Source organism: Bufo gargarizans, chromosome 9 (genome assembly GCF_014858855.1).
Source record: "Bufo gargarizans isolate SCDJY-AF-19 chromosome 9, ASM1485885v1, whole genome shotgun sequence".
In the NCBI taxonomy this organism is placed as follows: Eukaryota; Metazoa; Chordata; class Amphibia; order Anura; family Bufonidae; genus Bufo; species Bufo gargarizans.
In genome coordinates, this window is record NC_058088.1 from 191,823,507 (window position 1) to 191,845,892 (window position 22,386).

General features: G+C 50.9%; 1 pseudogene; it reads left to right on the top strand.

The window, feature by feature from the left end:
* Positions 1 to 2,742: 2,742 nt before the first annotated feature.
* Positions 2,743 to 22,386, top strand: part of LOC122945946 — a 64,205-nt pseudogene continuing 44,561 nt past the window's right edge.

Genomic DNA, 22,386 nt, shown 5'->3' on the forward strand with positions numbered 1-22,386 from the left:
TATGGGGGATCTGTGGAGGACACTGTTATGGGGGATCTGTGGAGGACACTGTTATGGGGGATCTGTGGAGGACACTGTTATGGGGGATCTGTGGAGGACACTGTTATGGGGGATCTGTGGAGGACACACTGTTATAGGGGATCTGTGGAGGACACTGTTATGGGGGATCTAAGGAGGACACTGTTATGGGGGATCTAAGGAGGACACTGTTATAGGCAGGGGATGTGTGCTATGACACATAGGGCCATGAGGAGGGCCAGCATAAGACACACATATAGCATCTTATGCTGGTCCCCCTCATGGCCCTATGTGTCCCCTCATGTGTCCTAAACTGCGCACATAACTGGCTTTGTGTGCAAATTTTTTTACTACTGTCTGAACTCTGAAACAAGCTCTCTCCTATTGATAAAATGGCCAGCCTCTGTACTCACTGTCACTATGAATACACTGTAGCGAGCGGCTTCCGGTGTTCTGCCACTTTTCTATACCCTGACAAAAGTCTATACCCGGAAGTGATGTAGCTGTACCGGAAGCCGCTCGCTGCAGTGCATTCATAGTGACAGTGAGTACAGAGGCTGGCCATGTTATCAATAGGAGAGAGATTGTTTCAGAGTTCAGACAGTAGTAAAATTCGATTATTCGCGATTCAATTATTGCGCACCAAAGAGCCGCATAGAAGTGTCTAAAGAGCCGCTTGTGGCTCGCGAGCCGCACTTTGCCGACCACTGGTCCGAACGTGTGTTTAGCACGACTGGAGGGGTATATTTCCCAATGTTTTGGGGTGTACCCTAATAAATAAATAAATATATAAACATTTTTTAAAACAAAAAGCCGTGTAGGCTACCTCCTCCACCGCCACTTCCACCTACACCGCCACATCCACCGCCTCCTCAACCTCCTACTCCATATGGACCTGGTTCTCCTAGATCAAGATTATTATTTTTTATTTTTACGTATTTTATGTTATTTTAAGTCATTTCCCTATCCACATTTGTTTGCAGAGCACTTGCTAAAAAAGGGGGCACGGCGTGGGGGCCAGTCGCCTGTCTCATTTTCCTTTTCTAGGCCTGTTTTAGGCCTAGAAAATGATCTAAATCTCCTCCACTGAGGGTGCTGGCGTAGATACAGGCCAGCGGGGGATGCGCCTCTACATAACTTAGGCGCATCAAGTGCCAGACAGCGGTGTGCCGGCGGCAGAAGGCTATTAGACAGATCGATCTGCTGCCAGCATGCTGTAAGATCAGGACTGCCTGATGAACGGGCGTTTGCTCATTCATTGGGCATTGAGAGGCAGTATTAGACTGCCAGATTATCAGCGACGAGCGCTCAGATACCCTTAAGGCCTCTTTCTCACGAGCGTGACGGATTGTCTCCGGATGCGTTCAGTGAAACTCGCAGCATTTTGCAAGCAGGTTCAGTCAGTTTTGTCTGCGATTGCGTTCAGTTGTTCAGTTTTTTTTCCACGCGGGGGCAATGCGTTTTGATGCGTTCTTCACGCGCGTGATAAAAAAACTGAAGGTTTACAAACAACATGTCTTAGCAATTATCAGTGAAAAACACATCGCATCCGCACTTGCTTGCGGATACAATTCGTTTTTCACTGAAGCCCATTAACTTCTATGGGGCCAGGCCTGCGTGAAAAATGCAGAATATAGAACAGGATGTGTTTTTCACGCAAAGCAGAACTGATGCGTGAAGAAAAAATGCTAATGTACACAGATCCAATTAAATGAATGGGTCAGGATTCAGTGTGGGTGCTAGGCGTTCATGTCACGCATTGCACCCGCGCAGAAAACTCATTTGTGTAAAAAAGGGCCTAAGTGAGGGCCCATAGCTTAGCAGTTGCAATCTTCCAGAAGGCACATGCTCTTGGCGGTTTCACTCACAGAGAGTCAAGCTGCAGTATTAGGCACAAACGCCATACGGACGAGCCAGTGTGTCAGTGACTTGCAGGAATGCCGAGGCTCCTTTCATTGTCATGATCCCGAGGACCTAGAGTTCAGGCCCCCACCATCAATAGAAATGGCTTGTCCTAACGAGGTATTTGGCTTATTCCGCTTTCCCACTGAAAATGTAGGCACTCTTGGTCAAACCGAGCATGCATGTTTATGGGGCGCTTCTTCGGCTGACATCTACTGAACCTGTATGTCCGGCAAATCTTCCTTTATCATTTATAGGGTCCTGGCAACCATAATACACAGGAGTTACCTACACATCCTATAGAGAGCTGCAAGGGGTAAAATCCACAGCAATTCTGCAACAAATCCCCATATTTTGTGTCCGATTAGATTGTGGTGTATACTTCCTCGCCCTTTACAGCAGCTTGTTGTATGGTGTGAGAATGCAGTGTCCTCCAGGATAGCCCCCACTTGTAGATTTAGGCATTAAAGTGCAAATTACATTTAGCATAAAACAGGTCCCAGAGATTGGGAAGACCTTGGAGATGGTTGACGTTTGTCCTTGGCACACACAACACATACTGGAAGCATAGGCTGAATTAATTAGGCCAGAACCAGCAAATTAACACTTACTTCCCTGCACGTGGCGTTTTACAGGTTGAAAACCAGGAGCTTCTCATGCTTTGGAAAAGCTAAATGTCACCACACCCTAATTCTCATCTGATGAGCCAGACGTTCAGGTTTCTTGAGATGGGGTTGGAAGCCAAAATCAGGAGGGGATCATTAAAGGTAAGAAGTTACGGGCAGATGCAACGTCTCCACTTTTTTCGAAACGCCTCCTGTTTTTTTTTTTGCTCCCAGAACAAACCTAAACAGATCTGAAAGCTCCAAGAGCCGGTTACTACAGCGGACACATCCGTACAGAAGAGCTGCCGTCATCATGAAGAAACGTAAGTATTATAATAAGTTTACGAGAGATGGATACGTTCAGTTACAAAATGAAAAGCAATTCGAAAAATCTGTAATTTTTATCACTTACTGTATCTTCCTAGAATATCTTTTATTTTTTACTGTAAATGTGTCTATTACTTCCATATGGTTTTATAACAATATTTATAATCATAAAATGGATTTGTATTTGGATTATTCTTATTTATCATAGTTTTTTTTTTACTCTGGGAATATTGTTTCTATCTGTCATTAATTGTCCTTAAAAACAAAAACAAAAAAAAACGGCCCACTTTTTGAACCCTGTAGGAAGGTGCAAGGATCCGTTATTGACGGAGGGTATGTGTCACCGAGATTCCTGACCTCGGTGAGGTAAGAGCCGGTAATTTTAAGTGTCAGCGGCAGTTAGAGCTGCCCTGGTGCGGCCCGCCGAGTATACTGGCCAGAAAGTAGGCGTATTGTGCATCCATGGAGACTTAAAGGACTAGCCCATCGCCTGGTGTGACTTTCCGCAGTGGCTAACACGTGGACTCATGAGGTGGCCGTTGCCACAAAGTTGCACTATGAACTAATAATTGGGAGAGACTTCCCCGGTTTCCCGGCACTATGGCCGGATACGAAAGGTACTGATACCCAGGAGAAAGATGTGACCCTAGCAGAGTGGCCTGGCTCAGAACCATGGGAACCAGTCAGAAGGGCCAGCGGTAGGGGTGACTGCCACTTTGGTGGAAGAGAGGGAGAAACCCCCGCTAAGTGTGATGGTGGGAGACGTGGAGGACTTGCCGCCGGGTCCGGAGTTGGCAGACCTCAATGTCTCCGGGTATAATTTTGGTACCGCCCAACACCGGGACCCAACCCTATCCTGAGCCTGGGAAAATGTATCAATAGTAGATGGTGAACCACAACAACCAGGGGCAGAGTCAGTGTTCCCCCGTTTTGTGGTTCATCAGGAGATGTTGTACCGAGTAAACCAGCTGTGAGGTTAATCCATTGAACAGCTGGTGGTGCCCCAGGCTTAACGCAAACTTCGTGTTAGAGTGAGCCCACCAACATGTTCTCGGGGGTCATCTGGGAATGCAGAAGACAAAGGACCGGATACTACAACAGTTTTACTGGCCCAGTGTGTTTAGGGAGGTGGAAGAATTCTGTAAATCCTGCCCGACCTGCCAGGCAACTAGCCCCGAACACCTTTTTCGCAGTCCCTTGGTACCTCTCCCAATCATTGAGGTGGCGTTTGAGCGAATCGCTATGGACCTCGTAGGCCCAGTACCGAAGTCTGCTAGAGGACACCAACACTTCTTGGTCGTCCTGGACTATGCCACTCGGTACCCGGAGGCGGTTCCACTGCGACATACATTGGCGAAGGTAATAGCTAAGGCGCTAATGGAGATGTTCTCCCGACTGGGGCTACCTAAAGAGGTTCTGACTGACCAGGGGACTCCTTTTATGTCCAAAGTCATAAGGGAACTCTGTAAGTTGCTGCATATCAGACAGTTATGAATGTCTGTGTATGATCCCCAAACGGACGGTCTGGTAGAAAGGTTTAACAAAACTCTAAAAACTATGTTAAAAAGGGTGGTGTCTAAAGATGGGAAGGATTGAGACCTTCTGCTGCCCTATCTCATGTTCGCAGTGCGAGGGGTGCCCCAGGCCTCTACTGGGTTCTTGCCCTTCGTATTGCTTTATGGCAGACATCCTCGTGGTCTGTTGGACGTGGCCAAAGAGGCATGGGAACAGCAACCTACTCCGCATAAAAGTGTAAAATATGTTGTCAAGATGCAACAGCGGATAGAGACCGTTTTACCCAGGGCCGGCTCCAGGATCATGTGGGCCCTTGGGCGATAAAGTCTCAGTGGGCCCCCTTACACAGGGATAACTCTCTGAGTACAGATAATACAGTAGATATCACGTGCAGTCCTATGTAATAGCATAGATAACACAGTCATGGCTATCTGAGTACAGAAAATGTAGTAGTGTTACCTGCAGTCCTATGTAAAACCACAGATAACACTAGTGTAGATCATGTAGTAGTGTTACCTGCATCCTTAGTGTACCTCCCTGTGCCTCTACCACAGACTCCATGCTGGCGGTGCTGCCTCCTCTTCCATCTTCATCTTGCCCCGCACAGAATGTCCTGATGCAGTTGCGTCAAGACAAAGGGAACACTGTGGGCATGGTGATGGTGACACACACACACGGGGACAGACACACACACACGCACAGGGACAGACACAAACACACACGCACGGGGACAGACACAAACACACACGCACGGGGACAGACACACACACACGCACGGGGACAGACACACACACACGCACGGGGACAGACACACACACACGCACGGGGACAGACACACACACACGCACGGGGACAGACACACACACACACGCACGGGGACAGAGACACACACAGGGACAGAGACACCCACACACACGCACGGGGACAGACACACGCACGGGGACAGACACACACACACGCACGGGGACAGACACACACACACACGCACGGGGACAGACACACACGCACGGGGACAGAGACCAACACACACGCACGGGGACAGAGACCAACACACACGCACGGGGACAGAGACCAACACACACACACGGGGACAGAGACCAACACACACACACGGGGACAGAGACACACACACGGGGACAGAGACACACACACACGCACGGGGACAGACGCACACACACGCACGGGGACAGACGCACACACACGCACAGGGACAGACGCACACACACGCACGGGGAGAGACACACACACGCACGGGGAGAGACACACACACGCACGGGGACAGACACACACACAGGGACAGAGACACACACACACAGGGACAGACAGACACACACAGGGACAGACAGACACACACACACAGGGACAGACAGACACACACACACAGGGACAGACAGACACACACACACAGGGACAGACAGACACACACACACACACAGGGACAGACAGACACACACACACACAGGGACAGACAGACACACACACAGGGACAGACAGACACACACACACAGGGACAGACAGACACAGACACACACACACAGGGACAGACAGACACACACACACAGGGACAGACAGACACACACACAGGGACAGACAGACACACACACACAGGGACAGACAGACACACACACACAGGGACAGACAGACACACACACACAGGGACAGACAGACACACACACACACAGGGACAGACAGACACACACACATGGGGACAGACAGACGCACACACACGGGGACAGACAGACGCACACACACGGGGACAGACAGACGCGCACACACACGGGGACAGACAGACGCACACACACGGGGACAGACAGACGCACACACACGGGGACAGACAGACACACACACACAGGGACAGACACCTGTGCAATCATCAACCAACTTCTATCTAATGTGTGGCCACCTTTAGGAAACATTAAAAGGGAATTCCACCTTTAGTTATGCTCCAACCTTTTGTTACTTTATAATATGACTCCCAGCACTGAGTGGACATGGACTGAGGTTTAAAAGGGAATTATCAACATGTACCAGAAGGTGGTCTAAACCATAACCCATTAGGCACTGGCTAGACTGTGGGATGGAGTCTAAGCAATGCCTCAGGCCTTATGCACACTGCCATTATGCATCCGTTCCGTGCATTGGGGACCACGAATTGTGGTCCCCAATGCACTGGCAACGTCCGTGCGGCGGCCGGGACAGATTGAGACCCATTCAACCTGAATGGGTCCATGATCCGTCCGCACAAAAAAATAGAACATGTTCTATTTTTTTGCGGTGCGGAGGCATGGACGGAAACACCATGGAAGCACTCCGTAGTGCTTCCCATTGAGCGATTGCGGACCCATTCAAGTGAATAGGTCAGCATCCGTGATGCACACGGCCGGTGTGCATGAGGCCATAGACACAGAAAGGGGCACACACACAGGGACAGACAGACTGGCACACACACACAGGGACAGACAGACTGACACACACACAGGGACAGACAGACTGACACACACACACAGGGACAGACAGACTGACACACACACACAGGGACAGACAGACTGACACACACACACACACACACACACACACACACAGGGACAGACAGACACACATCATGGCCCTCCGAATACACCTGGATCTGTATGATAAACCCCCTTAATTGCACCAGATTCCACTCCACTTGAAACCAACTGCCCCCGAGTGCTCCACCTGCCCCCTCATATATGAGCTCCATATGCTTCTCCTCACAAGTTCTATGTTCTCCAGCAGCACATCCTACCTCACTCTATAGCATCTTGCAGGCACACAGCCCCTCCTCCTTCCACAAGCTGCTGCTGCAGTCAGGGTCTGTCATGTGACCATGAAGGAGCATGTGACCAGTGATGTCACAGACCTCCTTCTAACAACTACATTCTAGCATAGGATCGATCATCTACCAAAACAACTCCATCTACCCTGTTCTGAGTCCTGGGGCCGCTTATCCCAGCAGTGCACATGGCGAAAATTGTTTGCCTTACTGGGGTAAGCTGCCCTAGAATTCAAAACAGGCAGGACACAGTGGGCCCCCCCAGGAGCAGGGGGCCCCGGCACTTGCCCAGGTTTGCCGGGTGGTGGTGCCGGCCCTTGTTTTACCTCTTGTCAGGGAGCATATGGAGGCCGCTCAGCGAGCCCAGAGTCTGATCTATAATAGGCAGGCTCAGGTCCGGAACTTTAACCCTGGTGACCGGGTTTTGGTTCTGGTACCGACCATGCACAGTAAGTTCCTGGCTAGATGGCAGGGGCCCTACGAGGTATTCGATAAAGTTGGAGAGGTAAATTACAAGGTACACCAGCCAGGGCGGTGGAAGCCACAGCAGGTTTACCATGTGAATTTACTTAAACCTTGGAAAGATAGGGAGACCTGTACAGAAGACAGCCAGCGGCCAGGTTTTCTACGGGAAGAGGTTCCGGCTCCTATGTCTGATACAAGGGAGGCGGCTGCCACAGTAAAAACAGACTCTCCTCTAAACAGGCTCAGGAGACCAGGGAGTTTGGTAGTCGGAACACAGATGTGTTCTCGGACCTCCCTGGACGCACATCCATAATCCAGCTTAAGATTGTCACTGAGCCTCAGGCAAAAGTCCAGTTAAAGCCATACCAGGTACCCGAGGCTCGGCGACAAACCGTATCGGAGGAGGTGCAGCTAATGCTGCGGCTAAACATCATCGAGGAGTCTAAAAGTGAGTGGGCCAGTCCTATAGTATTGATACCCAAGCCGGACGGGACATGGTGCTTCATCCACATCGGCGATACGTCTCGTCTTACCTGGATGATATTGTCATTCACAGTACCGACTGGGAAAGTCACCTGCCCAAAGTACAGGCTGTAGTGGACTCCCTTCGAAAGGCTGGTCTAAAAGCTAACCCAAAAAAATGTGCGATAAGGTTAGAGGAGACCAAATACCTGGGGTATGTCATTGGGCGCCGAGTCTTTAAACCCCACGTAAACAAAATAGAGGCGATAAGGAATTGGCCCCGACCTGTCACCTCTCGGCAAGTAAAGTAATTCCTGGGAATTGTGGGCTATTATATGAGGTTCATTCCCCATTTTGCCACTTTAGCAGCTTCATTGACAGGACTCTTGAAGGGATAAAAGTCCCTGGTGGTCCGCTGGAATGACCAGGCGGAAGAGGCTTTTCCGCTTTGAAGTCGGCCCTGTGTGGGTCCCCGGTTTTGGTGGCGCCGAACTTAAAAAGGGAGTTTATAGTACAAACTGATGCCTCCGAAGTAGGCATTGGTGCTGTACTGTCTCAGGAAGTCAACGGGGAGGAGCATCCCATTGTTTGCCTCAGCCATAAGCTCTCCCCAGCCGAGACTAGGTACAGTATAGTGGAGAGAGAGTGCCTGGCCATCAAGTGGGCACTCGAGTCTCTCCGCTATTATTTGTTGGGGAGAAAGTTCCGTCTGGTAACTGACCACTTCCCTCTCAAGTGGATGAGCCAAGCCAAAGAGAGGAATGCTCGGGTCACCAGGTGGTTCTTGTCTTTACAAAATTTTTGGTGAAACATAGGGCAGGCAGGTTACAGGGAAACGTGGATGCCCTGTCCCGGGTCCACTGTCTGCCAAGTGTTCACTCACTCAGGGTTGAACAAAAGGGGGGGGGGGGGGTTTATGTAGGAAGGCGCAAGGGTCCGTATTTAACGGAAGGTATGTGTCACCGAGATTTCTGGCGGTGAGGTAAGAGCCGGTAATTTTAAGTGTCAGCAGGTAAGGTAAGAGCCGGTAATTTTAAGTGCAGAGCCGATCTGGGCCGGCTCTTACTGGGAGCAGCCAAAATGCAGGATGGGTTGCTTCTCCCCACGCTCCAGGCCGGGTTTTGGATGGGATAAAAACCCAGCCAGCAGTCTCAGCTGTGTGGATTATCTTCCACTTCACAGTGAAGCTGTGGAGACGCTGTGGTTTTGGGAGCTCTCTGTGCTGAGGTCTGAAGGCTGTGTGTTAGGCGAGCAGGCCGCCTTACAGCCTGCAAGTGGACTTTCTGAGGCTGAGCATTCACCCGGGTGTAAACTCACACCCAGGATACCAGCTGAATGTTATTTTGTTTTTTCTATGTGTGAACAAGCACCAAGCCTGAAAAGGGACTGTCCTGTTATATTATGCGTGTGAAGATTAAAACCTGGTCCATTGCCTCTATATTGCGTCTGCTAACCTGCCTACCAGAGCGAATTACCACAACCCTTAGTGACCGGTCCATTTTGAGCCTTTTCTTTTCCACATCTCAAGAGCCATAAGATTTTATCTTTCCATCTGATGGCTTTTTTTTAAGGGTGGGTTCACATCAGCATTATGTATTCTGGTATGGGTTTCCGTTATAACATGGTTATAACGGAATCCATTTTTCATTATTATTTATTATTAAAGCGCCATTCATTCCATAGCGCTGTACATATGATAAGCGGTGCACATACATAATACAGACAATTGCACTAATCATAAAGAAGACAAGTTACAAACTGGTACAGAAGGAGAGAGGGCCCTGCCCGGGAGGGCTTACAATTTACATGGTATAGGAGAAGGACACAGTAGGTGCGGGTGAAGCTGGTCATGGCGGTATAGAGGCAGCAGGGTCACTGGTTGTAGGCTTGTCTGAAGAGGTGTTTTTTTTTAGGTTTCTTTTGAAGGATTCTACTGACGGTGAGAGTCTGATATGTTGGGGTAGCGAGTGTCAAGGAACCATGAACCAGACGTACAACAAGAGATAAGTTGAAAATAAGAAGGCTTTATTGAAAATCAAGCCGTAAGCAAAAGTCCAAACGGATGGCTAAACCGAAGCAGGGTCTTGCGTAGACAGAGGTCAGGAACCAGAAGGGTAGTCAGACGAAGCCAGGATCAGGAACCAGCGGGGTAGTCAGACGAAGCCAGGATCAGGAACCAACGGGGTAGTCAGACGAGGCCAGGATCAGGAACCAGAAGCAGCAGCAGTCTTAGAAGCATGTGAACACAGGAGGACCAAGCAAGGAACTGAAGCCACAGACCTCCTATATATATGAGCTAGGCATCCAGCTCCTCCCAGTGGGAAGGAGAAGCCGCAGGGTGGGAGGCTACAAGAAACCCAGAAACCAAGATGGCCGCCAGCACATGTCTAACGAAGGAGAACAGTGAGAAGGTAAGACCATGACAGTACCTCCCCCTCAAGGGCCCCTCCTCCGCGGAGTAAGGAACGGTTTCTGAGGGAAGCGTGCGTGGAAGGCTCGGAGCAAAGCAGGAGCATGGACATCTGCGGAGGGAACCCAGGAACGCTCCTCTGGACCATAACCACGCCAATGGACCAAAAACTGCAACCGACCGCGGACCAGGCGCGAGTCCAGGATATTGCTCACCTCATATTCCTCACGATTGCCCACTTGGACCGGACGGGGCCGAGGAACAGAGGAAGTGAAACGATTACACACCAATGGCTTCAACAGGGAGACATGAAACACGTTGGAGATCCGCATGCCAGGAGGAAGCGCAAGGGCATAGGCTACCGGGTTTACCCTGCGAAGCACTCGGAAGGGACCAACAAAGCGAGGCGCCAGCTTGGGAGTGGGCACTCGAAGGTTGAGGTTGCGGGTGGACAACCATACACGGTCTCCGACCTGGTAGGAAGGAGCGGGCGCTCGTCTGCGATCAGCCTGGAGTCTCTGGCGCTGCGCAGAGACCTCAAGGGACCTCTGGATCTGTACCCAAGAAGCACGTAGGACGGAAAGGTGATCCTCCACAGCTGGAATATCCTGGGGAGAGAATACCTCCGGTAACACGGCAGGTTGGAACCCATAATTGGCCATGAAGGGAGACGTCCCAGAGGAAGAGTTCACTGCCGTGTTCCTGGCAAACTCAGCCCAAGGCAGGAGGTCAACCCAATTGTCTTGGTGATCGGAGACATAGCAACGAAGGAATTGCTCCAAGGCCTGATTGGATCGTTCTGCGGCCCCATTGGACTGAGGGTGGTAGGCCGAGGAGAAAGAGAGATGAATCCCCAACTGGGAGCAAAAGACGCGCCAGAACCTGGACACAAACTGACTCCCCCGATCCGACACAATCTCCTTGGGCAAACCGTGCAACCGGAAGACCTCCCTGGCGAAAATCGTGGCCAACTCTTGTGCAGAGGGTAACTTCTTGAGAGGAACACAGTGGCACATTTTGGAAAACCGATCCACAATCATGAGAATGACCGTATGGCCTCGGGATGCAGGGAGGTCCACAATGAAATCCATCCCCAGGTGTGACCATGGGCGCTCCCCGGTGGCTATGGGTTGCAACAGGCCCAACGGAAGGTGCCGAGGGGACTTACTCTGGGCACAAACGGAGCATGCCGCTACATATGCGGCGATGTCGGAACGTAGAGAAGGCCACCAGAACAGACGTGAAACAGCCCAGGACAGCTGATTCTTTCCAGGATGCCCCGCGGCCTTGGAGTTATGGTAGGTTCGCAACAACCGAGTGCGCAACTCCTCAGGCACAAAACACCTGCCGTTGGGTCTCCCAGAGGGAGCACCAGATTGAGCCGCCAAAATCTGCTCACCCAGGGGAGAGGTCAGGCTGGTGCGAATGGCGGCCAGGATCTGATTCGGAGGTATGACCGAAGTCGGAATCGACTCCTCCCCGGACAGCTCGGAGTACTGCCGTGATAAGGCATCCGCTCTGATGTTCTTGGAACCGGGTAGGTAGGAGACCACGTAATTAAAACGTGACAAGAACAGAGCCCATCTGGCCTGACGTGGTGTCAATCTCTTGGCCTCAGAAAGGTAGGTCAGATTCTTGTGGTCCGTCAGGATGAGAACCGGAACCACCGAACCCTCGAGCAAGTGCCTCCATTCTTTAAGGGCCTGCACGATGGCCAATAACTCCCTGTCACCAATCTGATAGTTGCACTCCGCGGAAGACAGTTTCCGGGAGTAAAACCCACAAGGAAGCAGAGGACCCTCTGGTGTTCTACGCTGAGACAGGAGGGCGCCTACTCCCGTCTCAGACGCGTCCACCTCGAGGACAAAGGGCAACCCAGGGCTGGGATGCGACAGAATCGGAGCCGACACAAAGGCGGACTTTAGAGCCTCAAACGCTCGGATGGCCTCGAGCGGCCAGACCTGGAAATTACTGCCCTTCCTGGTCAGATCCGTGAGCGGCTTGGCTAGCATAGAAAAGTCCCTGATGAACTTCCGATAATAATTGGCGAAGCCCAAAAAGCGCTGCAGGGCACGGAGACCATTGGGCTTGGTCCTAATGTCAAGGAACCATGAACCAGACGTACAACAAGAGATAAGTGGAAAATAAGAAGGCTTTATTGAAAATCAAGCCGTAAGCAAAAGTCCAAACGGATGGCTAAACCGAAGCAGGGTCTTGCGTAGACAGAGGTCAGGAACCAGAAGGGTAGTCAGACGAAGCCAGGATCAGGAACCAACGGGGTAGTCAGACGAAGCCAGGATCAGGAACCAACGGGGTAGTCAGACGAGGCCAGGATCAGGAACCAGAAGCAGCAGCAGTCTTAGAAGCATGTGAACACAGGAGGACCAAGCAAGGAACTGAAGCCACAGACCTCCAATATATATGAGCTAGGCATCCAGCTCCTCCCAGTGGGAAGGAGAAGCCGCAGGGTGGGAGGCTACAAGAAACCCAGAAACCAAGATGGCCGCCAGCACATGTCAAACGAAGGAGAACAGTGAGAAGGTAAGACCATGACAGCGAGTTCCAGAGTATGGGGGATGCACGGGAGAAATCTTGGAGGCGATTGTGGGAAGAGGCGATAAGAGGAGAGGAGAGAAGGAGGTCTTGTGAGGATCGGAGAGAGCGCGTGGGGATGTATCGGGAAAGTAGCTCAGAGATGTAGGGAGGGGACAGGTTATGGATGGCCTTGTATGTATTTGTTAGTACTTTGAAGTGAATTCGCTGGGCAATGGGGAGCCAGTGAAGGGATTGGCAGAGGGGAGAGGCAGAGGAGTAATAGGGTGAGAGATGGATTAGTCGGACAGCAGAGTTGAGGATAGATTGGAGGGGTGCAAGAGTGCTAGATGGAAGGCTACAGAGGAGAATGTTGCAGTAGTCTAGGCGGGAGATGATGAGGGCATGTACAAGCATTTTTGCAGATTCAAAGTTAAGGAAGGCGCGGATGCGTGAAATGTTTTTGAGTTGGAGGCGGCAGGTGGTGGAAAGGGCTTGGATGTGCGGTCGGAAGGAAAGGGCAGAATCCAAGGTCACTCCAAGGCAGCGGACTTGGTTGACCAGGGAGAGTGTGCAGCCATTGATCGTGATAGATAGGTCTGTTGAAGGGGGGGTTGAGCAAGATGGGGGAAAGATGATGAATTCTGTTTTAGCCATGTTAAGTTTTAGAAAGCGAAAGGCGAAGAAGGATTATATAGAAGATAGACATTGTGGGATTCCTGATAGTAAGGTGGTGATGTCTGGACCAGAGAGATAGATTTGTGTGTAGTCAGCATAAGAGTGATACTGAAAGCCATGGGACTCTATCAGCTGTCCCAGGCCAAAGGTGTATATAGAGAAGAGCAGGGGTCCTAGGACAGAGCCTTGCGGGACACCAACGGAGAGGGAATGAGACAAGGAGGTGGTGTGAGAGTGGAAGACGCTAAACGTCCGGTCTGTGGGGTATGATGTGATCCAGAAGAGGGCCAGGTCAGTGATGCCAAGAGATGAGAGAGTTTGCAACTGAAGGGAGTAGTCGACAGTGTCAAAGGCAGAGGACAGGTCAAGGAGAAGGGGGACAGAGTATTGTTTCTTGGTTTTGGCTGTTAGTAGGTCATTGGTGACTTTGGTAAAGGCAGTCTCAGTCGAGTGGTGGGGTCGGAAGCCAGATTGTAGGCGGTCAAAGAGGGAGCAGGAGGAGAGGTGAGATAGTTCAGAATGGATATGTTGTTCAAGTAGCTTTGAGGGAAATGGAAGAAGTGATATGGGGTGATAACTGGACAAAGAAGATGGGTCAAGTGAAGGCTTTTTGAGGATGGGTGAAATGGTTGCATGTTTAAAAGCAGAGGGGAAGACACCAGAGGTTAGTGATAGGTTGAAGAGATGAGTTAGGGCTGGGATAAACACTGTGGTGAGGTTAGGGATGAGGTGGGATGGGATTGAGGCAAGTGCACAGGTGGTCAGATGAGATCTGGAGAGTAGAGTAGTTTTTCTTCTGTAATGGTGGAGAAGTGGGTTTTGGGAGAAGACGACCGAGCAGTAGTGTAGAGGGTTTGTGGGGACTGTGTAGTGAAGCTTTCTCTGATGTTGACTATCTTTTGTTTGAAATATTTGGCAAAGTCCTCAGCTGGGACGAGAGGAGAGGGTGGGGGCGCTGGGGGACAGAGAAGGGAGTTAAAAGTGTTAAAAAGTTGTTTAGGGCTGTGTGACAGGGAAGATATGAGAGATGAGAAGTAGGCCTGTTTTGCATCAGCGAGTGAGGATTTGAATATGAGGAGGGATTGCTTGTATGCGGTGAAATGATCTTTAGAATGGGATTTCGTCCATCGTCGCTCAGCAGCCCTGGAAGCTTGTCTGAGTTTTTTGGTCAGGTTGGTGTGCCAGGGTTGTCTGTTAATTTTTGGGGTTTTGTTGTGTGTGAGGGGGGCAACAGTGTCCAGAGCTGTACTTATTGTGGTGTTATATAGGGTGGTAGCAGCATCTAGGTCTTGGAGGGAACAGATGGTAGAGAGTGGGAGAAGAAATTTAGAAAGGTGTGTGCTGGTGTGTGGACTGGGAGAGCAGCAGAAGAGACCAGTGAAGAGAAGGTGAGTAGGTTGTGGTCGGATAGGGGGAGAGGCAAATTAGAAAGGTAAGATAGGGAGCAGAGGCGGGTAACGATAAGATCCAGAGTGTGACCATCATTGTGGGTGGGAGCTGAAGACCACTGTGATAGGCCGAAGGAGGAAGAGAGCGATAGGAGTTTAGAGGCGGCCGAATGGCAGGTGTCAATAGGGATGTTGAAGTCATCCATGATGATAGTGGGGATGTCGGCAGAAAGAAAGTGTAGTAGCCAGGTGTTAAAGTGGTATTTGGAACGCAGACAGGGCCAGCTGAAGGAGGAGAGCGCTCACTGGCCCTGTCAATCAACAGGAGGAGGGGGCGTTTTTTTTAAATAAGGATGCAGCGGCTACCAGCAAGTAACCACCCTACTTGCTTGTAGCCAGGTAATTAACATATTATAAAAGTGCCGTTAAAGAAACTAAACCACAGAAAAATTGCTTGCTGCGATTGGCCAGCACTGCAGCAAGGGACACGCCTCCTACAAAAAATCAGTCCAGTACAACAGACGGAGCTGAGACACCGGAGCCTATACCGGGCGAAGGGAGCGGCGCCCAGGCATACTAGTAAGTGCAGGGGGACCCCTGGGCGCCGCTCTGCCCACTGATGGAATTAGTTTTTAGTTTGTATACTAGTGAAAGGGCCTCTTTAATTAGCCAAAAAATGACTTTTGGGGGGGTGACAGAAGCCCTTTAATGGGTTGCAGAAATTTGTAGAAGGAGATTTGTAGTGGGACATGGAGATGATAGTGGGGATTTGCTGAGGGGGGCTTGGATTTGGAGAGATATCACCATCAATAAGGAGAAGCAGAGAAAGTGTTAGTAGGTGAGAATAAGAGAGGGCAGGAGGTATCTGTGTGTGTTTGGGGAGGAAGTGTTTTATGTTGTCAAACAGGTTTGTGCAAGCGTCAGACGAGTAGGTAAGATGGAGGGAGAGATGACTAGTTCCTTGCTGGGTGAATGGATGTGGGGGTATTTCAGGAGGTTGTGGAAAAGTGGGAAGAGTAAGATGAAAAATGTAAACATTGTTTGCATTAACTATGTCTGTAATTGTGGTAGGAGCTAATCGAGGAACAGAGTAGGCATGCCTATGTACTGCCCTGAACCAACTGGCTGGAGTGTGCCCGGTGCCAGTGACGAGGTAAGGCCTAGATAAGTGGGCAAAGAGAACCGGCCCGGAGTAGGGTGCAATGTATTCTTGGAGCATCATGGAACCCATAAAGCCCAAAGAACGAAAGGCTCTGACAATCTCAACTCGCGGATTGGGAATGTACCTGGGGTAGCAGGACGACCGCTAACGACCCACCTTGCGGATGACGTGTGCTGGTACCTGATGACTGGATGCTGCGGAAGCGGGACCCTACGCGAGAGGAGTGCCCGGATACCGTGCTAGGGTTGAACCCCACCCCTGCCGCCAGGGTGCAGATATTGGAGACAAACTGGGCCGAAGAAGGGGGGCCTACCATTGATCGGGAGCAACGTGTCGTCTAACGCGGGAGACTGGAGTGAGGCCAGAAGCTCTTGGAGTGCCTTGGCGGAACACCAACAGTTGGCCGTAGGGAAGAACTCTACCTCGGTGGGAGGACCAGCCTGATTGGACTTGGTGGCTGGGATGGACAGTATGAAGTGGACCGTATGCCAGGCGAGATGTCGCCTGAGCAGGGTCGCTCAGTTGACCGTGCCGTAGGTGAACTCCCCGGGTCTAAGCACCCATAGAACCCTAGGTACATGGCTGCTTTGGTGATGATGCTTGCTGAGTGCCCAAAAGGGAGACAGTCTAGGGCTACGGACAATCTGCGGAAAAGCTCGCCTGACACTGGTTGCCTACGCACCTGGACCGCTGCGCTAACCCTGAGGGTGGCTTTGATGGCCTTATACAGGGGCCTCAAGCCTGGCAAAAAGCTGGGGCAACTAGCCCAGCCCGAGGGGATGCCCTGAGGTCCCTTGACAATCAGGAATCAGGGTGCAGACTTCCCAGGTGAGATTGAGCAAAACCATGACGTAGCAATGAACAGGAGAATGCCGCTTGAGTGGGAGCAGAGTACAATACCTGATGTAACAACAATTGTCGAGATAATGGATGACCATGTCCAAACCCCCGTGATGAACCCGGATCCAATGCAATCAGGGATTCAAACATGCGGAACCCGAACCGGGTAAACAGGAACCACTGGATACTGCTGGAAAACCCAGAGAGTTTCAGGCAAATATATATCGGATCCTGAGTGATTCAGGCAAATGTGTACCACCAGTGGGAAAAGACCTGAGCGATTCAGGCAACTGCGTACAACCTGTGGGACAAAAGACCTGAGCAATTCAGGCAAATGCGAACAACCTGTGGGAAAAAGAGCTGAGTGATTCAGGCAAATGCAAACATCTGCGGGAAAAAGACCTGAGCGAATCAGGCAAATGCGAACAACCTGTGGGAAAAAAGACCTGAGCGATTCAGGGAATACGTAACCTGAGTGAATCAAGAAAATACACACAACCTGGAAATACCGCCAACCTGAAAGAGACAGGAAAATACAAAACCTGAGTGATTCAGGGAAAAAAGTAACCTGGGTGAATCAGGAAAAACATACCGCCTGGAAATACCGGCAACCTGAAGACAGGAAATACAAAACCTGAGCGATTCAGGGAAATACCTGACCTGAGCGATTCAGGGAAATATGTAAAACCTGAGTGACTCGGGCACATACATAAACCTGAGCGATCCAGAAACATGAACCCGGGTGATTCTGGAAACATAAACTAGATTGATTCAGGTGAATACATGAACCCGAGCGATTCAGGGAAATGCATGAACCCGAGCGATCCAGGAAACACGTAAAACCTGCGCGACTCCGGGGAATTAGACCTGGGTGAATGGGTAAATACGTGAATTTTGGGCTAATCCGGGAAATACATGAAACCTGAGAATCAGAAGGAAACAGGAACGAACATGGTATAGAAAGGATCGCAACCTAACCGAATCAACGGACAGCGCTGCCAACTCTCCGGCGATACTGAAGACCTAGGAATGGAGGCTCGTGATGAACGAAGGAAGGCTCTGAGCTGCGGAGAAGCATCACGCCGCCACTCGGCTGGAACTTACGTGAAACCCGGCACCGTGGAGTGACCGAGCATGGAGGAGCCCTGCGACACAATTGAGGATGGATCGAAATTCCGGTGGCCTGAGGCCCTGTTCACATGAAAAATAAGCTTGCGTTGGCACGAGACCTGGAGAGAGGTGTGATCTGGTGGCACTGGAAAGAGGCGACGGAGAACCAGGATGCAGTCTGGGCGCCATGGCCAACTGCTGGGTGACCCTGGACAGCCAGAATAAGAGCCTGAAGTTGCGCCGCATGCAACAAACCTGCGGAAAACAGGAATCTGGACACAAATCGGGTAACCAGGAACCAGCCGGACGCTGCTGAACAAACCCCCGAGCGTTACAGGCTGATGCATGGAACCCGCGTAATTCGGGCGATACACTGAATCCTGAGCGGTTCAGGCAACATGGAATCCTAAGCAAAGCAGGCAATTACATACACCTTCATAAGGTGGACGGACACCTGGGTGGGTCGGGCAGTACCTTGAACCTGGTTGGACCTGGCCACTACCTACCCACTGGGAGACAAGGGAAAAACAGAAGCCTGGGCGAATCAGGTCAACCTGACCTGAGTGAATCAGGGGAATACATAACCAGACTGTTCAGGAAAATATGCAACCTGGGAAACAACCGACCTGGAAGAGGTAGGAAAAACAAAACTCGAATCAGGGAGAACATGGCACCTGAGTGATTCAGGGAATACATGACACCTGAGCGATTCAGGGAACACACAAGATCTGAGCGATTCAGGGAACACACAAGACCCGAGCGATTCAGGGAACAGACAAGACCTGAGCGATTCAGGGAACAGACAAGATCCGAGCGATTCAGGGAACAGACAAGACCCGAGCGATTCAGGGAACACACAAAACCCGAGCGATTCAGGGAACACACAAGACCCGAGCGATTCAGGGAACACACAAGACCCGAGCGATTCAGGGAACAGACAAGACCCGAGCGATTCAGGGAACACACAAAACCCGAGCGATTCAGGGAACACACAAGACCCGAGCGATTCAGGGAACACACAAGACCCGAGCGATTCAGGGAACACACAAGACCCGAGCGATTCAGGGAACACACAAGACCCGAGCGATTCAGGGAACACACAAGACCCGAGCGATTCAGGGAACACACAAGACCCGAGCGATTCAGGGAACACACAAGACCCGAGCGATTCAGGGAACACACAAGACCTGAGTTATTCAGGGAACATTACCCCTAAGTGACTAAGGGGAGGGATAACACCAGGGAAAAACAGAAGCCTGGGCGAATCAGGTCAACCTGACCTGAGTGAATCAGGGGAATACATAACCAGACTGTTCAGGAAAATATGCAACCTGGGAAACAACCGACCTGGAAGAGGTAGGAAAAACAAAACTCGAATCAGGGAGAACATGGCACCTGAGTGATTCAGGGAATACATGACACCTGAGCGATTCAGGGAACACACAAGATCTGAGCGATTCAGGGAACACACAAGACCCGAGCGATTCAGGGAACAGACAAGACCTGAGCGATTCAGGGAACAGACAAGATCCGAGCGATTCAGGGAACAGACAAGACCCGAGCGATTCAGGGAACACACAAAACCCGAGCGATTCAGGGAACACACAAGACCCGAGCGATTCAGGGAACACACAAGACCCGAGCGATTCAGGGAACACACAAGACCCGAGCGATTCAGGGAACACACAAGACCCGAGCGATTCAGGGAACACACAAGACCCGAGCGATTCAGGGAACACACAAGACCCGAGCGATTCAGGGAACACACAAGACCCGAGCGATTCAGGGAACACACAAGACCTGAGTTATTCAGGGAACATTACCCCTAAGTGACTAAGGGGAGGGATAACACCAGAGCAATTCAGGGGACCTGACCCCTGAGTCACTTAGGGAAGACATGACACATGCAATTTTTGGGAACATGACACCTGTGTATTGAAGAAAGCATAACCCTGAGCGATTCAGGGAAGACATGACACATGCATATCTTGGGTAAATGACACCTGCAATTTGGAGAAAACATAACCCTGAGCGATTCAGGGAAGACATGACACATGCGATTTTGGGAACATGACACCTGTGATTTGGAGAAAAAACACGACGCTTGAGCGAATCAGGGAAGACAAAACCTGAATGATTCAGGGAAGACATGACACCTGCGATTTGAGGAAAAACATGACACCTGAGCGATTCAGGGAAACAAAACCTGAGTGATTCTGGGAAGACATGACCTGCGATTCCGGGAACATGACACCTGTGACTCGGGGAAAAACATGACACCTGAAGACATAACACTTGAGTGGTTTAGGGGAGACATAACACATGAGCGATCAGGGGAGACATAACACATGAGCGATCCGAGGAGCCATACTACCTGAGCGATTCAGGGAAGAAATTACACCTGAGCGATCCGAGGAGCCATACTACCTGAGCGATTCAGGGAAGACCTTACACCTGAGCGATTCAGGGAAGACATTACACCTGAGCGATTCAGGGAAGACATTACACCTGAGCGACTCTAGGGAAGACATTAAACCTGAGCGAATTTAGGGAAGACCTTACCCTAAGCGATTCAGGGAACATATGACACCCGGTGGTTACAGGGATGACATAACATCAGAGCGGATCGGGGAACAAGTGACACCTGGGCGGTATCAGGAATGACATCACACGTGAGCGATTCCGGGAAGACGGGACCCCTGGGCAATTTTAGGGCAGCCGTAACCCTGAGAGGTTCAGGGAACACCTGGGCCCTGAATTCAAGGAATACCACAGCCCCCAGCCACCCAGGGGGTGAAGATTTATAAACGTAATAGCGTGATTGGCATAGGAGCCCAGGGTGACCGGGGCCTGCACCTGGCAGTAAATCACAATTTTCCTTTTTTTCGGCAGTCTGGGGGTTAAGGGCAGCAGGCAAAACAGCCAGCGACTCGCCCACACGGAGAAGCGGCGCCCACTGCAGACAGGGCGGCTGTGCTGCTAGTCCTGCCGCCCGGGACCCCCGCACTGGGGAACATAATCAGGAAGAAGGCATGACTGCCACAGTGCCAACCTTCCCTGGCAGCCACAACAACCCAAAAACTGGTCAACAGATGACTTAACCACAGTGCCGCATCTAAACTTCCTGACCTTGGATGGCTTGCAGGCGTCTGCAAGGTCTTGCAGTATAGAGCCTACAACAGCCCCATTATTCACACCTGCGGCGCCGTCCCCGCCTGCCCCCCTTTTCCCGGGCCGCGCCACACCAACTTGCGGCGCATGCGCCGAAGGTGCCCGGTACCTGGAGGGGGGAGGCGATGCATGCTCCGGCAGCTGGCGTGAGGCAGGGGGCCTGACGTGGAGCTACCGGCCGGGCTGTGAATTGGTGGAACACAAGGTGCCGGTGGCAGGCGCGTCCGCCTGGGCCGCAGAGCGGTGATACTCTGCTAGGCTGCAGGGAGAGAAGCGGGGGTTTGTCCGCACTGCCAACAGGGCTCGGCTACCCAGCCGGGACCAACTTACCGGAGGCGCCGTGGTCTAGATTCCACGAAGACGCGAAACCGGAAGTGACGTCACAGATGGGCGAAACTGCAAAGAACGGGCGCCCTCCTGCTTGTACCAGGGGGTTTAAATAGGGTAAGTCGCTCCACCCACAATTACAGGCTGCACGCAGCCTTAACTATTTACCTGTGGTCCCCTTATAGTCACATTTTGGCATAATTCAGTAGGTGCACTAAAGAGTTGCACTTGAGAGATGCTGCATTTGGAAAGACCAAGGTCTGGAAGACCTAGGAACTTAGATTCCATAAGATGGAAGTCAAAACAGAAGCCTTTAAGAGGCATTCCATTTTGATCCTTCATAACTGATCCCTGTGGTTCCCGTTATGCAGAATGGACTTTTTTGTCCATTCTGCATAACGGGAGCCAGACGGATCCGTTAAGATTCCCATAGACTTCCATTATGACAGATCAAAACGGAATGCCTCTTAATGGCTTCCGTTTTGACTTCCGTCCTATGGATTCCGTTATTTTCCGTTATGACTTTCCATTATAACTTGCTTATAACGGAATACTTAACGCTGATGTGAACCCAGCCTTAGTTGAATTAGTTTTTTATGGCCCATGTTTGGGGGTACATATAATCATATTGATTAAGGGGAATGTGTCCCTTCTTTTATTATCATTATTATTATGTAACT